Here is a 16,188-nt window from a genome sequence, read left to right on the forward strand (position 1 = left end):
TTTTTCATTATTCATTTTACGTCTCTCGTTTCCGTGTTTGATGCTTTATCGAGGGCCGTTACTTTAATACCCGCCACACTCCCTAATAATTAATTTGACCGTCGAGTTTTCAACGGAGAAATTGAAATGATTCGATTCCGTTGATGAAGTTCTGGATTGCGGAAAATATCTGTCGAGAAACGTGGATGGAACAATGGACGATGGATAATTAAAATCAAATAAATTCGTGTCCTTTTTCCCCTTTTATTTTTTCGAGAACGAGAGGAATTGAAATACGAAAAGTTAAACGAGTGGGAAGAAAGATAGGAGGAGGGACGATGTGTGCGTATACGTGAATACACGCACACGCATTCTTTGCGCGTGCGATATCATCGATATTCACGAGAAAGTTCACTGTCTGCCAGCCAAATGAAAATTCTTCTTTACGTCGGGTGAACGTACAGTCGATCATAAAATTCTTTCCTTCCATTATTTCTCGAGGACGAGGAAATTCACGCTTCTCGTTTCGAAGTGTTCATTTCCGTTGACGAAAAAAATAAAAGGACGATCGAAGATTAAACTTCGATTCAATCGAGCATTTAGAATCGAAAGAGGTTATGGAACGATATGGAAATTCTTAGTAAAGTTTTAAAAAAAGAAAAAAATTAATTTCCATGATACAATATGTTATTCAAGTTCCCCTTAGAGCAAGTAGAGTCGTAGAAAGATTTTTATATCGAATGTATAACATCCTCCAACTTATCGATGCAGCTGGAGCATCTCACCGTTCACATGGGACAAAGATTTTAATATTTAAATTAAATCAGACACGTGGTGTTCCTTCTCCTTCATTTATACTCGACGCGCATATACACATGTATCTATACACACATACATTTATAAAAGGAAACGTGGTTTCTTTGCCAATCCCGAGAAAATCGAGTACCTTTCTTCTCTCGAGAAGAGAACACGTTCGGATACACGTTGCACGTGGAGAAGGAAAAATATAGATGAACGATAATTACCTGGGTATTATATATATATATATATGGCCGACACGAGAGAGAGTCCATAAGTCATCGTTAATTACGACATTATTCTTCGAGTGATTTATCGCGTGTTCGTTTCGTGTCATTTCCAACATCCACCGACTTCCATTTCTTTTTCATGCCACGATGTAGACGTCAATGTGAATTGATTTGCAAGGTGACAAAGCTTTATTTGCTCGCTCTTGATGTTAAATCGACGCCATTTTTCTTTTTCACCGCCGCGCGTTTCGCGGTGCAATTAGAAATGATTCTTGTCGCGGAATATTAAACTTGTATTTTTTCACAATCGTCCCGTTTCTTCTTGAGGTGAACAGCGATCGCGTGAATTATTTGTTGCGAGTAAACGAGAGGAGTATCGATATCGATTCTAAAGAACGATGCTCTAATAACATTCTTAGCACATAGAAATATAATTCTCGACGATTTTTCGAACTTTACCCCTCGAATATATTCGTACGAAGTTTAAATGTTAATTGAGGGGCCAAAATAGAGTATCATCTACGTTGGCCAAATTTTTCAAGTAGATATCGCGCATATTTTTTTATGCTAAAAATCCATTACGAATCATCGACCGTCGCAAACATGCTTGAAAATAAAATTTAATAATTTCGATTTATCGGAATATCGAAATTTGCAATACCGCGTATCTCCTCTGTCGCGAAGTTGGATAATCGTTGTTGCGTGAAAAACAAACGTGGCTCGATAGACGGCGGAAATAGCGGCTGTTATTTCCTCGATAATTAAGTCGGCGTATTACGTATGCGCGTAACGAATAGAATGATTACGGTTGCGCGAATTACTTCTAGTTGCCACGTATCCACGTCGAGATACACCCCACAAGTCGTCATTAATTACAGTGTTATTGGCGTGATTTATAGCGTGCTCGATTAGCCGGGATTGCGATTACTCGGCTGGTTTTGCGAGAGCAGCCTGGAACGGGTTAACGTCCTCCTCCAGTTTAGCGTCGATTTTTTATTTTTCGTCTTTGGGGGAAAAAGAAGATCCTTTTTTTTTTGTAAGATTGGCAAAGAGAATTGAGTAGAACGGGGAATTTTATTTATATATAAAAGATATATATATCTTTTAATCTTGGAGGAATGGTTCGATTTTTTTCGAGCAATTGAGCACGTGCTCGTTGAAATTTGCATCGCGTTATCGAGTTTGAATATTTCACCTCATTAATTCTTTAGCACGGATATTTTCGCTGTTGGAAGAGAACGTAACACGAATTTTTAGGATGGTGTTATTAGGCGGAATGGGAAAAATTAATTGATTCGATGATCTTACTGGAAATGGGTCGACACGTTCAAATTTTTCACGTTGATTGCTTAACGTTGTATTTTTGGAAGAAGAAAACGTAGAGGAAAAAAATATTAATCGATCGAATGGGTTTATCGAATCAACTTGATTTTCCAAGCGTTTGTCGTTCTAATTTTTCAGGGGGGCAATTTTATTCCTTCGTCGAAAGAAAGTGATGGCTCGATTTTTCACCAAAGGGGCGCGTATCCGACCAAGTTTGCATCGAAAAGATGGTAAACTTTCCCCCTTGTTTGTTAGCATGGACGATCGAGAGGAGGGGGTTGCTTTTATTTGGCGAGACGGTGAGCAAAGCTTAACCCGATTTCCCCATCGGGGTTCACGACGGAATATTTACGAAAACGTTTCCTCCTTATCTTCTTTATCTTATTTACCGTTCCTCCAAATTGTCTCGATATCTGCCTATTCTAAATTCTCGAACCGACATTTACGGCTCCCGTCCAACGTACGCGATCTTTCCAACTTCCCTATCGCTGTTCGCCGGGATGCTGGATTCATTTTTTATACCCAACCAACCCACGCACATCCCCCTTTCCATTCGATCCCAAACTTCTTGATATCCCCGTTAAACCGGCGAATACATTTCAAATTTTCCTAACTAATAACCAATACTTCAAAACTTTACTTCCTTCTTTTGAAAGTAAAAAAAAAAAATTACTTATCCAACAATCACTCTCAACATTCGAGTCTTTTAAATCAATCTTTCAAATCCGTTTAACTGTCCGTTTCTCGAATAGATGGAGAAAGATAACTCTCGTTTCAATTGCGCAGAATTGCGCAAATCTATCTTCGCGTTGGCCGCGTTGGACGAAATTTACGCGCGCGCGCGGGATTAAAGAATCGTAAAAGGGGCGGGAAACGAGAGGGAAAGCTGTTGCATAAACAGAGGGGATGGCCGAGAATTTCATTAGCAGATTGCTCAATCTGCATTCGGATCGGGCCCATCGCGTCGATCCGACCACCCCCGCAACACCAACACCGGAATTATTCCGCAAAGTGCTCTCTTCTAAACGTCGAACCAGGAATTGCCAGGGCTTAGCCCACTTTTCTCCCTCCTCCGTTAAACCGTGGATTTATTTCCCCCATCCCTTCCCACTGTTCTCTACTTACTCGCTACTTTCCAACTCTCGGCCAACAACAACAACGATGCTAATAATGCGCATGTTTCTCACCTGAAACAGACGAAACGAGATACACGGTCAGATATTTATGCAGCCAATAATTCTTCACGGTTTCGTGGAACGGGGTCAAGGGGTCGGAATTCGAATGGAAATATCGCCTTTTCACTCCCTTCTGGGTTATAAACTTGGGAAAATCAGGAAAGTCGGTCGGGGATCGCGACTGTCCAGTTGTTTTGAGAGAGAGAGAGTGATGCAAATGGCCGGTTTCCTTTGGAGATGGATGCGTTGGAAGGCACGTGAATCGTCCCATCCGAACTTGTCTTCCCATCTTTTACGATTACTTTCTCTCCCCCAGATCGGTCATCGTGGGCTTGTGACTTTCGACTCTCATTAGAGAAATTTTGAAGACGAAATTAAATATCGGTATAAGTCGCAAATATCTCGCCATCAACGTACAATTATTTTCGCTTGTTAAATATCTATATTTCACAATTTTCCTTCCCCTCAAGCCACCCAATCAGATCCCACTGTAGCCGATGTACTGTATTGTGGCTACAATATACGTACAAGATATATATATATGGGTTCGAGCGTCCACACGTTTATAAACGAGCGAATTTGAAAGGGGAGAAATCAAGGGGATGTTAAATTTATTTTTAATATAAAAAGGATTCATCGTTATATTGTTTCTTCGAAGAAAGAAATTCCGTACGAAATCTCTTCTCATCTCGATATTTCACTCCAGAGAGATTCACAACACACGCCTGTCTTTCGTATTCCTCCTTTCCTTTTTTCTCTCTGCTGTATATCGTTAAGGGAGGGGGAATAAAAAATGGAATATACAGGGGGATAGATAGGGCGATTATAAATTCGCCAGGGGCGGGACGCTCGTTGCTTCGTATTTTAGGTAGGCGGGATAAATCGTGCATCGTCTTGTATATTGCGGATTCCCCGGCCGGATGACTCTTTTTTTCGGCTGACCTACTTACTACACCTATCGTTACCTACCCGTTTTAACTTTTTATCACCGGCAGAATAAAAATCCTGCGAGAATCGTTGGACGGTAATCGTATCGCGGGCGCCAGGGGAAAAATGAGAGAACACCTGCGATCCTCGGAAAAATCAAGAGATCTGCCTTACGAGGTGGAAGAGCTTCTTGGAAACTGTGGAATCATCCGAGATGTATACACTTAAGTATACAAACGTACTAAAATAGATTATTTCTTAATTAAATAATTTATTGTCGAAAGGAATTTGAATTTGAAACGAACGTTCAAATATTTTAGATTTGTTTTATAAACGAGCTGTCAACAGCTTCGATAAATGAATCGCGTAAGTGTTGCCCTCTAATTCCAAACACGTGTTCAACATCTATCGTCTAAATTCTTCTTGGTAAACGGAAAAAATTGAAACACAGGGAAACGAGAATGACGAAGACGGCGCGTGTAAACAGAGAGTCGCCTCGAGGAAATTGAATTAGTCTCGTTTCGAGCGGTGTCGCGACGTACGTCACGCGTAAATTCCACTCGTGTTGCGATTGTGATTTCGCGCGTGTGCGTGTAAATTCGAAATGGCGCGTATTATTTAGCGAAATAGGATGTTGCGTAGTAGCGCGCAACACTTGGACTGGTGGAGGGAAAGAGAATCGGGATCGTGGAAGGAATTCGATCGAGGCCTTGGCGAGCGAATAATTTCGAATTTGTTGTGTACGATGAATAGATACGCGATATAATATGGTGATTATACATAACGGTGGTTTTGATGCAACATTGTCCATAAATTATAGCAATTACGCCACAATTATATTATATTACGAGGCATAATATACGATTATTCTATACATATCAATTTTGATGACACAAATAAATTTTATATGTATATTATATCGAGTTCTCCTGTTTAAATTTCTATAGAAATTTTAGTAATATTGCTGTTATTTCATGATATTGTATAAAATTTTCAAAATTAAACAAATAAAAATATGACGATCCCTTTTGTACAAGCATTTTAAAAAGAAGATCCTATTTTTCGCAATCAGACTACCATATTATACGAAGATTATTTTTATTATATTCTCTCAATTCTTCAACGTTCTATTTTACAATTCGTTTATTGTTCGACAAAAGTTAAATCCTTACACATTCGAAATTTTTCTTCATTATTTTCGAATTCGAGGAGCAAGATCCGATCGAAGAAGATGCTTCAATTCTTCAACGTTAACAATTCGTACTAATGTATTGTTCAACAAAAGTTAAATCCTTACATATTCGAAATTTTTCTTCATTATTTTCAAATTCGAGGAGCAAGATCCAATCAAAGAAGACGCTTCAACGTTTACAATTCGTACAAATCTATTTCAACGAACGTTAAATCCTTACATATTCGAAACATTTGCCATTTTTCTTCATTATTTTCGAATTCGAGCAAGATCCGATCGAAGAGGATGCTTCAATTCTTCAACGTTCTATTTTACAATTCGTGCAAATGTATTGCTCAACAAACACATTCGAAATATTTGTCATTTTTTTTCATTATTTTCAAATTCGAGGAGCAAGATCCAATCGAAGAAAACGCTTCAATTCTTCAACGTTTACAATTCGTACAAATCTATTTCAACGAACGTTAAATCCTTACACATTCGAAACATTTGCCATTTTTCTTCATTATTTTCGAATTCGAGGAGCAAGATCCAATCGAAGAAAACGCTTCAATTCTTCAACGTTTACAATTCGTACAAATCTATTTCAACGAACGTTAAATCCTTACACATTCGAAACATTTGCCATTTTTCTTCATTATTTTCGAATTCGAGGAGCAAGATCCAATGAAAGAGGATGCTTCAATTCTTCAACAAGTTCTATTTTACAATTCGTGCAAATGTATTGCTCAACAAATCAATAATCCTTATACATTCGACAACATTCGAATTCGAGGATGAATATCGAATCTTTTCTTTCGCGCACAATTTGATCGACAGTGTAAAACTGTGGCACGAGCCTTTGAAAAGTTAGCCGGCAACATTTCGCTCCTGTGGATACACGTTCTCCATGCATCGGGGTGAATCGCTTTTATGCACCGGAGATGAAGCGGTTCCGCGTCCGCTTTGCCGTGTCCTCGCGCCACCGTAAGCTTCATCATCCCCTTTGCACGGCGGATTAATTTGGAGAGCAGTGGCGCGCGTGGACACGCGGCTGTCACGTTCCTCCCCCTCAAACTTTCTCCATCCTTTCTCTCCAACCTTTGCCCGCGCTTGTCGGATCCCAAACGGTGGATGCTGTGGACGTGGACGGAAACAGCCGGATACTTTTCCGCTCTCTCTCTCTCTCTCTCTCTTCTTTTTCCTCGCGCGAAAAGTTTGTATCATCGGGGTTGATTTATAGCGAGAATAGAATAGAGTATTCCCTTATTCTTCTCTCCCCATCCCCGGACACGATTCTTGGAATATATATCGTATTCTATTTACCCTCGAAGCGTGAAATGTTGCGAAATGAATCGGCGATAAAAGAATCGTAAAACTTGCCATCTACGAAACGTCTATGGAAATCATGGAAGATATTGCTTAGGAATTGCTCTTTTTCTCTCAGATTATCCCGCCAATCCGTTCCAACTGGGTCTCATCCCTTCACTTTCGATATAATCATTTAATCGCGCAAGATATTACACGATTCATTTTGCTAATAATGTAAAATCGTATCGAGATCAATGATGGAGGAGAAAGAGCGATAAACGTCATTTACGCGAAGAGAATACGGAAACGCGTCCCTTTGATGTCCGCGCTCGATCCACACATTTGCAATCTCGAATGAAATTTATCCTCCTGAGTGTATATGTGGGAAGGGAAACGAGGAAGAGCGAGCGTAAGCACTTTTCCGGAAGGACGTGTACCTTGTGCTCATTTTCCCCCCCGATGCGCATCCCCCTCCTCGTTCCTCGTATTAAAAAGAATTTCCTCGGTCAGATTTACGGGCTCGTAGTTTATCCCCTCTCAAATTTTTACCCGATGCTTCGATAACTCGAGCAGTTTGGAAAACACGTTGCATCGAGGAACGAATTTAAAACAGATTTTGTAACGAGATACACTTTCCAATTTTTAGGACTTTTCAGCTGTGGACGATTGATCCTTTTCACTCGTGAGTCGAAACAGTCTATCCGGAAGTGTAACTTGAAATTAGAAGAATAAAACGCGGAGCCAAATATTTGCGCCTTGGAATTTCTGTATCTCATTTTCGTGGACACGCTATTCGTGCTATATGTTAATTGATTAGAGGTTTGCCAATCCTCGCGGTCCTTTGTTTCACGTCCAATTAATTCCCACTGTTTGTCCGGATGGGCGGAGAGAAAATTGCGAAGAGGGGCACAGCCCGAACGCGCCGTGTCTTCCCCAATTAATCGATCGGTCTGCCGTTTAATTAGCTGGCTTGTTAACCCAAGTGTCTTCGTTAAAATATATTTACCGATATTAACGCTTATCCATACGGTCGCCAGCGTGCCGCAAAATTAAAACATTGTCAACACTGGTTTCCGCGGATCCGATTCACAACGTAGAGTGATTCTCTCAAGGGGAGGGAGAATAATTCGAAATTTTTTAAAGCTAGGAAACTTTAAAATTATTAATAATCCCAAAGGAAAATTGTCGAAACAATTAGATAGCACGTGGATTCTCCGAATTCGATATCTTCTATATAAATGATTGAAATATTTTGGACACAAAATATCTATCGCCTATATAATCGCGATAATAAAAATCATCGAACCGTGTCGACGATATATCGAAACGGATGACTCTCTGAAACAATGTCATCGCGTGTTAAATTTCCTACGTATAAAGGAGAAAGGGCAGTAAAATAGGAAGGTGTGGTAGAATTTGTGAAAGAAACGGAGAGAGAGAGAGCGTTTCGTTCATCGTGCAAATCATGGTGACGAATCGAAGGGCGGCGCAGCGGAAACTCTGGAAGGGGTGAAAGGAGGGAAGGAAGAAGGGTAGGTCGGTTAACAGTTGGGCTATGGGACGGTATCGAAAACCACGGGCGTCAAACTCGAGCGGCGATTAATCTTAGTCTCGCGCAAACATCGATCCGGCTTTGTATACAGGAATACGTAATGTCGAGGGGTTGCCCTCCAAACTTTTCGTCCAAACCTTCGTCCAACTCTTTTAACGAGGCCTCTCTCTCTCTCTGTCTCCGTTTCCCTTTCGTCCATTTTATTCACGATACGAATACAGAAAGAAATCTTGATAGTCTCACGCGATCAAAATTTTATCGATAATTTTATCGCTGTGTAGAGGATCTCGTATATGGAGAGTATATTATTTTTATCGACAGAAATTGTACTTTCTGCAAATCGCAACTCGATCAAATTCTCATTGGCGAGACAACGAAAAGAGAATCGATCCTTAATTATTTGAAAATAGGGGGAGGAACGGGACAGGCGTTGCAAGTATGCGCCCTGTTGGATCCGTCCTCCTGGATGGGTTTTTCCAATACACTCGTCCAGCTTTTTGTCGCTTCGAAAAAGGGGCGAGCTTTTGTAGTTACAAATTCGAAACGAAGAAAGGTAAAACCGAATCGGTGGCCTCGTTGCCATTCGGATCGATGCAACTTGATTAGCCGGGTCGGCTTTGAAACCAAACAGCGTTCCCGAACAGTTTGACGATACGAGATTTCCCTGTGTTGTGAACAAAACAACCGTGTGGTTTTTTTCTTTTTTTTTTCTTTTTGCTCTTCTTCTTTTTTTTTTCCCCCTCCTCTCCCGTAAAGCAGGTAAAGGCGTGCGTGGAAGCCCCGCTTAATGCTCTTACGATGTAACCAGTACGCTATGTAATCTCCGTCGGGAAGACCTAGTAGGGCCTATCTGTCTTTATCTTGAAAGTTGGCCGTGGTTTCTCGAGGGGGGAGAAACAGAACTTTGACCGATTCTCTTCGAGATCGATTGATTTTCTTTTTTTCTTTATCACACCATTCGTCGATCGAGAAAAATTTCCGTTCTTGTAAACGTATATTTGTTCCTTCTTCGAAGGAGAACTGGTTACATTTTATATATAATTTTCTTATTAGTCTCGATTCTATTATTCTATTATTTTGCAAAGGGTTAAACGTGCCCTTTCTGCCATATATCCCCAATTATAAAATTTCCATCAGCCGGATATCAAACTTCGGTCATAACGCGAAGGATAATTTATTATTTTCTATCATATTATATTGACGATCTTGATGTCGTAAGTTTAATAGACCGTGGACCGATCAATTGTACCAACAACGACGATCCATTTCGAAAAATAAATAAGAATCAAGGTCGAGTTCCGGCAGCATCGGGTACGTACATTTTTTTTTATCCTCCCCTTTTTTCGACCGAAATGGAATAAATGCATGTAATGGCGGTCCCGATATATGTATATTCGCGATGTATCGGCCCCGGCCGGAAGCCACAGCCAACGGGGTATATCGATCTCGCGAGAGAGAGCGCGAGAGAGCGCGGGCCTCGTGTCGCGAGCAATTTGTAGCTTTGAATTATTTCGAGCCTCTGGCGATCGAAGTGATCGGCCATTTTGAAGAGGGGTATCGCGGTTCCATCAAGGTCGTCCCGATGCTTAATCGCGCCTCCTTATCGACCTCTTATCTCGCCACTATCGTGAAATGGTTCGTTTCGATTATTGTTTCCCAACGAAATTGTTCTCAAAGGTAAAGGCTTTAATTTCGGAGAATTATAATTTTAAAATTGCATTCTCCCGCGTATAATAAAATTATTTCATTTTCGAACGTTTCGAAATCGCGCGATATCCGATTTTTCCCAATTTTCCTCGTAATAAAATTTTAATTTTGGAATTAACGGCGATTGTAAATTCTATCCTGATTTCGCTAACTCTCGCGCGAATGATAAAATTTCTAATTTAATATTGGAATTAATTTTGTTAATTCAAGGGAGGTGGCTTCTAACGATGATTACATCGACGAGTAATTCGGCTGGATTCAAGAGAAAAAATCTTCTTACCCGACGACAAATTCCAACGTTTCGTTACTTTCAACTCGAAAGAAATAGACATCGAAAACAGGAAGGAATTAATTCTCCCCGAACCGAGAGGAAGAAATCTTTCCCCTGAAATCGCCCCGAATTGGACGACGAGAAACCGACAAGATGGAAGAAAAGAGGAGGGGCGAAAAATGGTATAACGGTAAACAAGATTCGCGTCCAGCAAGGAGGAGGACATCGAAGTGGGCTGCATATGCGCATCGAGACGGGTCCCCCGCGATAATGGAAAACAGGGTGAGAATTGATGGCACGTCTGGCGCGAAGAGAGAGATATCGGTGTTGGATCGATTTCCGCGACTCGTTTGGCCATTGGCCCTTTCAAGGAAGATTCGATCAGACGGTTGAACGGGGACGGACAGACGGACAGGCTGCTCGAATTGGTGGTGTGTACTCGAGTATCTGGGTATTTGACGAAACGTTTACGGTTTACGGAATCTACTCGCGAATCGGGATTTAATAGAAATCCATCCCGCTCTTCGTAAATCGAGGAGAGGCGCGATTTAACCGTTTGCCCATTGAACGAAGAATAAACGTTGGCTGCTGGAAACGGGCTGAATTGTGAGTGTGTTTGTCGGGGAGGGTTGAAATGCCATTGAAAATTCGCGAAACGCGGGGCAACAAAATTAACGAAGAGAGAGAGAGAAGGAGAGAGAGGGAGAGAGGCGCGCGTGTGTACAGAAATTGGTATAGAAAATTGGGGTGGAGGGGGCTGTTTCACTCGGTCGGTCGGTCGGTCGGTTGGATTCAAAGGATCCGCAATCTCGGCCAGTGGCGCGCAATTTCGACGGAGTAATCGCCAACTAGCATTTTTAGAGACGTTTCAACGGCTTTTTTCTTTTTGGGGGATAAAAAAAGGGGAAATGGGAGAAGAGAGAGGAGATGTAAAGTAGATATTCCGGGTTTCGGAAACGATTCGACGTAGCTTTTTTCGAACGGTTTCTCTTTTTCGACGGGGAGAGGAAGCGAGGAAATTTTATTTTCCCCGATCTCGGCCACCCACCATTGTCCCATCAACTTCTTTCTCCCTCTCCCCCTTCCCCCTCCACCCGTTAATCTCGTTCGAGGAAACGATCGGGGCACGCAAACGATCGGACCGCCAATCGATTTTTCCAACCCGTAACACCCGCGACAAATCGAAGCAATCGCGGTTTTCCTACGTGACCGATCGTAAAGCCGAGATTGCCGCCAGATATCGCGGATCCCGATCCTCGCTTTCCCCAAATTTTTATTCGTTTCGAGGCATTCGTAGCGTGTGCGCGACGCGAATAAAAGAAAAAAAGGAAAAAGGAAAAAAAGAAAGCCACCCTTGGTCCCTTTATTTCGCGACCAACGCACCGATCCTAACTCGAATCGATAATTAAGGAGTAAAAAAGAGTGGATCTTTGGAGGATCGAAAAATTTCATTCTTGTTTCGCAGGGAAAATCGAAAAAAAGGGGGATTATTTGACGAAATGAAATGATGATGATGAAAAAAAAAAAATGGAAAAAGAATTGGAAACTTAATGGACGCGTTGATCGCACTCGATCACGCTCGAATTCGTTGTTGGATCGATCGGGATCGGAAGAGTTTTTAATCGGCTACCCGCACACGGGCGGAAAAGTCGGGACGAAAAATTAATTTTCCTTGGATCGCGTTTACGAGTCTGTCCGCCTCGGTCACGGACTTAATAATATCGTAATGGCGGACGTGGTTGGCGCGTCATTAAAAGTGGCGTCACGGCATCGTCGACGACGTGTCGTTCGTTCGTTCGTTCGTACTTAACCCCGGACCAATTTCCCGGAAATTAACGTGACGCGGAATTCGTGGGTCGTTCATCTTACATCACCGATAAAGCCCCGCGTAACGTTTTGATCTCTTGGGGATCGACGTCGATGAACGTGGCTCGAACCCCCGGTAGATTCTCCCCCTCCTCCCCCTCTTAATGGAGAAAATCATCCCGTTGGACGTCCCGTGAATCGAGTCGGTGAATTTATATGGGCATATCGATACGTTTTAAATTGGGGATGGATTATTAAGGCAATTTATCTTTCTCGTTAAACCTTGTAACGCGACAGCTTTGACAGTCGGATGTTATCGGGTCGGATTTCTACCTCGTGACAATTAATTATCGATTTTATTTCGTACGTGTAGGGGAATAATATATAGGTGAAAAATTTGTTCCAGATCTTTTAATTTTCCCTCTTTTCTCTCGAGAAACTAATCGATAAATCGTTATCCCATTACCCTAACTCCTCTTCAACTCGAATCGATATTCTCCAATTCTCCTGAGAGAATAGAAATAGAAACGCTTTATCCGCTTCTCTAGAAAATCTTGCTCTCACGGTGCGTGCTCGATGAGGATCGCGCGAGGATGGAGTTGAAACTCTGAGAAACGCAGAGGGTGAAAAAACGTGCGTGGATCCCTCGCATTTCCGGCGATTGGGCGGTGGCCTGATTTTCACGGTCGACCAGCCGGGAGATAGATCAGGTATAACCCCCTCCCCTCTTGGTGTACACCCTCTTTTCATAGGTGACCGTGCACGAGCGTTCGTTATAGCGTCGAGAGCTGCCTGTGACGGGGAGATATGTCCGCTGAATTTCACGATCGCGTGATTTTACACTTGGATGCGGATGGGACTGGAAAGCTCCGTTGCTCGGCCGGAAGAAATGCTCGAAAAATAAATACAGATTAACGGCGCGACCCTCCGAAAATACACATGTATAATTTTTGAGGCGAGATCGTTTGCACGAATTTTCGCCGAGAAGGAAAAAATGCAAACGCGTGGGAAGTTTGAAAATTCGTCCAACAACATCGAGACGAACCTCCTCCAGAACGATCCTCCTCCAATTCCAACCGCTTCCCCTCTCGATAGACCCGGGAACACTTTTAACCCGTCCTCGAAATCGGCTACGATAATACGAGATAATCGATCGAAGCTGCTGTTACGCCTGGAATTAAACCTGGGGAGGGATATAATCGCGAAGGATCTACCCGACTAAAATATACCGTAAATGCACGGTCGGTGATTTCTAATCGGCGGCCGAATCAATGGGCGGCCGGTTTATCAACCGTGAGACGCAAACCGTGGATAGCCCACTCCCCCTCCCCTGCAATAACGTTCTGTCGCGGTGGCGGACAGAAATATCGACGCGGAACGCTCGATCCCCATTTCCGGCCGCACGTAGCGGAAGTTTCCACCTGCGCCCCCCTCCGACACGATCCCCCTGCGAGTGATAGCGGATGATCGAGATCGGACAACGGGGTCCGCGGTTTCCTTTCGAACCGATGAATCGGCTCGCCGATTCTCTCCGGAAAATTGATCGTGACTCGGATCGGTTCCGTTATGGCTCTCATCGATGGCCTCGAAATATTGGATCGGGGAGATTACTGAAGCGAAGGGATCGAGGAAAGGAAGGGAGAGAGAGAGTTCGAAATAAATGATTGGCGAGCAAATTGAAATTAGCTTCCGATCGGTGAAGAATCGATCGTTGTTTATCGGAGTTAATTTATCAGGGGGAGAATGAGACGTAACGTGGGGATGGGCGCGGAAATTGAGGCGATCGTGGATGATGGCGGCCGATTCGTGGAAAAAAGTTGCGAGGAATTCTGTTCGTTCACCGCGAGCTCGTAATTTGTCATCGAGCCGCGACGTGTAAATGCGCGTTCGTCGAGAAGCCGCGGGAACCGCCCCTTCCACGAGCCCTGGAAAAAGAAGAAAAAAGGAAAGGGAAGAAGGAGCCTTCCACTAAGGGTAAGGGAGGGGGGTGATTAATTCGCTTTTTCGGTATCCCGTTGAAATCTTGCGCGCTCGACGCCCGCCATTGTTACGGTCGGATGATAAAGAGGGGAAGAGCGATGGATCGTGAGGGAGATTTGACGAAGAAACCGACGTCTTCCCCCTCGGTCGAGGATCGATTCGTCCTCGAGAATTCGGGTCACCGGGTGTCATTTTTTTTTAATGGCTCCCTATCCGTCCTATTTCTCTTTTTTTTCTTTTCTCCTTTTTTCGAAAGTGAGATTTCGCTCACGAGACGGGAGGCAATTCGTTTATTTTTTAATTCGCTTTTTCTAAATTGTTAAGAGATTTCTAAATACGTCCGCCTTTCCTTTCTCCTTTCTTTGTCTAGAAGGTGTAGGCAAAAGAGACACGCGGAGATGATTTGAAATCTTTAGATAGCGTTTCGCAACGCTACTCTTTCGTGTGCGCGCTGTTTCTAGTGAAAAAGTTGCCGTGTGAAAATTTTAAAATTGGAAAAATTATATCGGTTCAATTATACTCGAGTTTCAAAGAAAAACACCAAGCTTGAAAAGAAACGAGAATTCTATACTTTGTAGCATATCCCTTTCCTAAAATGTTAATCTCATTTTCCAACAAATCTTTCTGCGCTTTCGTCGCGCGCGGTCGTTATTCTATAACCGTTTTAGAGATATTCCCATTTCTTTTGCATTAACGGAGGAAAAATTCCAAACGGTCGAGAAGAAGGAGAAACGCGTTCGAATCGATGGCAACAGGCTGGTATATTTTCTTTTTTTGAAAAAAATCATTTTAATCGTATTTCATCATTCATCGTGGAAACGGTTTTATCTAAAGGGAATCTTTTTATCGCATTATGACCCGTGAATAATAAACGCTGACGCCACTAGTCACATTAACGAGCGTTAAATGCATTTATAATGGCGCGTATATGCCTCAAATTTTCCCATCGCTGAATTTGTTATTCCGTCATCGTGTTCGGCCGGATGTTGCAAAAGAGAGAAAATTATCGAATTAGGGGATACATTGTACGTTTTGTCGATTCTCCATATTTGCCCTTTTCCGTCAAATTTTCCCGCCCAAAATGACGAAATCGTTTAATTTGTCGGGATTTATCTCGGGCTTATCGAAAGAGAAATACAGAGGCGGGAATTTCGAAAATGAGTATCGGCGGTTACGCGCGAACATTTCGCGGCGTTAAACGGCATAACGCTATTTTAGTCGGCCATTGATTCGAAATATAAATTTTCAGTTAATTCGTGTTGGCCGATTAAAAGCGCAGAATTTTCCGACCCGTAGGAGGAGGGGGGAAGGGGAGGTAAATTATGGTAACTCGATACGCGGCCAACGTTGCATTTCTACCGCAAAAATCGGTGGGGAAACGATCGGAAATTAATCGTGATTTGTGACGTGCAATTTTTCACCGTTGTTTTTTCAATTGGTTAATCTATCGAAGAATCATCGTTTAATTAATTTAACGTTAAAATTTTCTATCGAATACAACACAAATCTCGATAATCTAAAATTTCCTTCTCCCTTTTTCTCAATTTTTCAATTCGATGGAAAAAAAACGTCGCCCTGTATCAAATATTCCTAAATGGCGACACCCCTTCGTCCTTTTCTCCCATTCTCGTTCCGAGAACTGATCGTCGATTTAAAAAAAGAAAAACGTTTGAATCGTTTAAGAAACGACCACGACACGTTCTACACCTTGAAACTCGCTTCCCATCGCCGCTTATCATCCCGATCGACGATCGACGTATCCCTAAATCTTGGATAATGGGGCGGGGGACACGCGTTCCCCAGCTCCAGTAAACTGGAAGCACGCGTTGTCGAATTCCTTTACATCCGTAAAGATGAGTTAAACCGATTGGATCGCGCTGGTGGCGGTTGGTGTTGTAGGAGGCAGCTGTTCCCGAAGGATAAGCACGTTTCCAGGTTATCCGAATCCCAGTTATCGT

General features: G+C 42.5%; 1 protein-coding gene and 1 long non-coding RNA gene across 8 annotated transcripts in view; one reads left to right on the forward strand and one right to left on the reverse strand.

Moving 5' to 3' along the window:
* Positions 1-16,188, forward strand: part of LOC108002292 (uncharacterized) — a 137,747-nt gene that overhangs the window by 84,401 nt on the left and 37,158 nt on the right. Inside the window, exon 4 of the long non-coding RNA XR_003698721.2 lies at positions 10,384-10,726. This is a non-coding gene — a long non-coding RNA (uncharacterized LOC108002292). The remainder of the gene's footprint in view (positions 1-10,383; positions 10,727-16,188) is intronic.
* Positions 1-16,188, reverse strand: part of LOC108002290 (complexin) — a 215,973-nt gene that overhangs the window by 63,771 nt on the left and 136,014 nt on the right. The window lies entirely within an intron of this gene.

This window comes from Apis cerana, linkage group LG15, assembly GCF_029169275.1.
Source record: "Apis cerana isolate GH-2021 linkage group LG15, AcerK_1.0, whole genome shotgun sequence".
In the NCBI taxonomy this organism is placed as follows: domain Eukaryota; kingdom Metazoa; phylum Arthropoda; class Insecta; order Hymenoptera; family Apidae; genus Apis; species Apis cerana.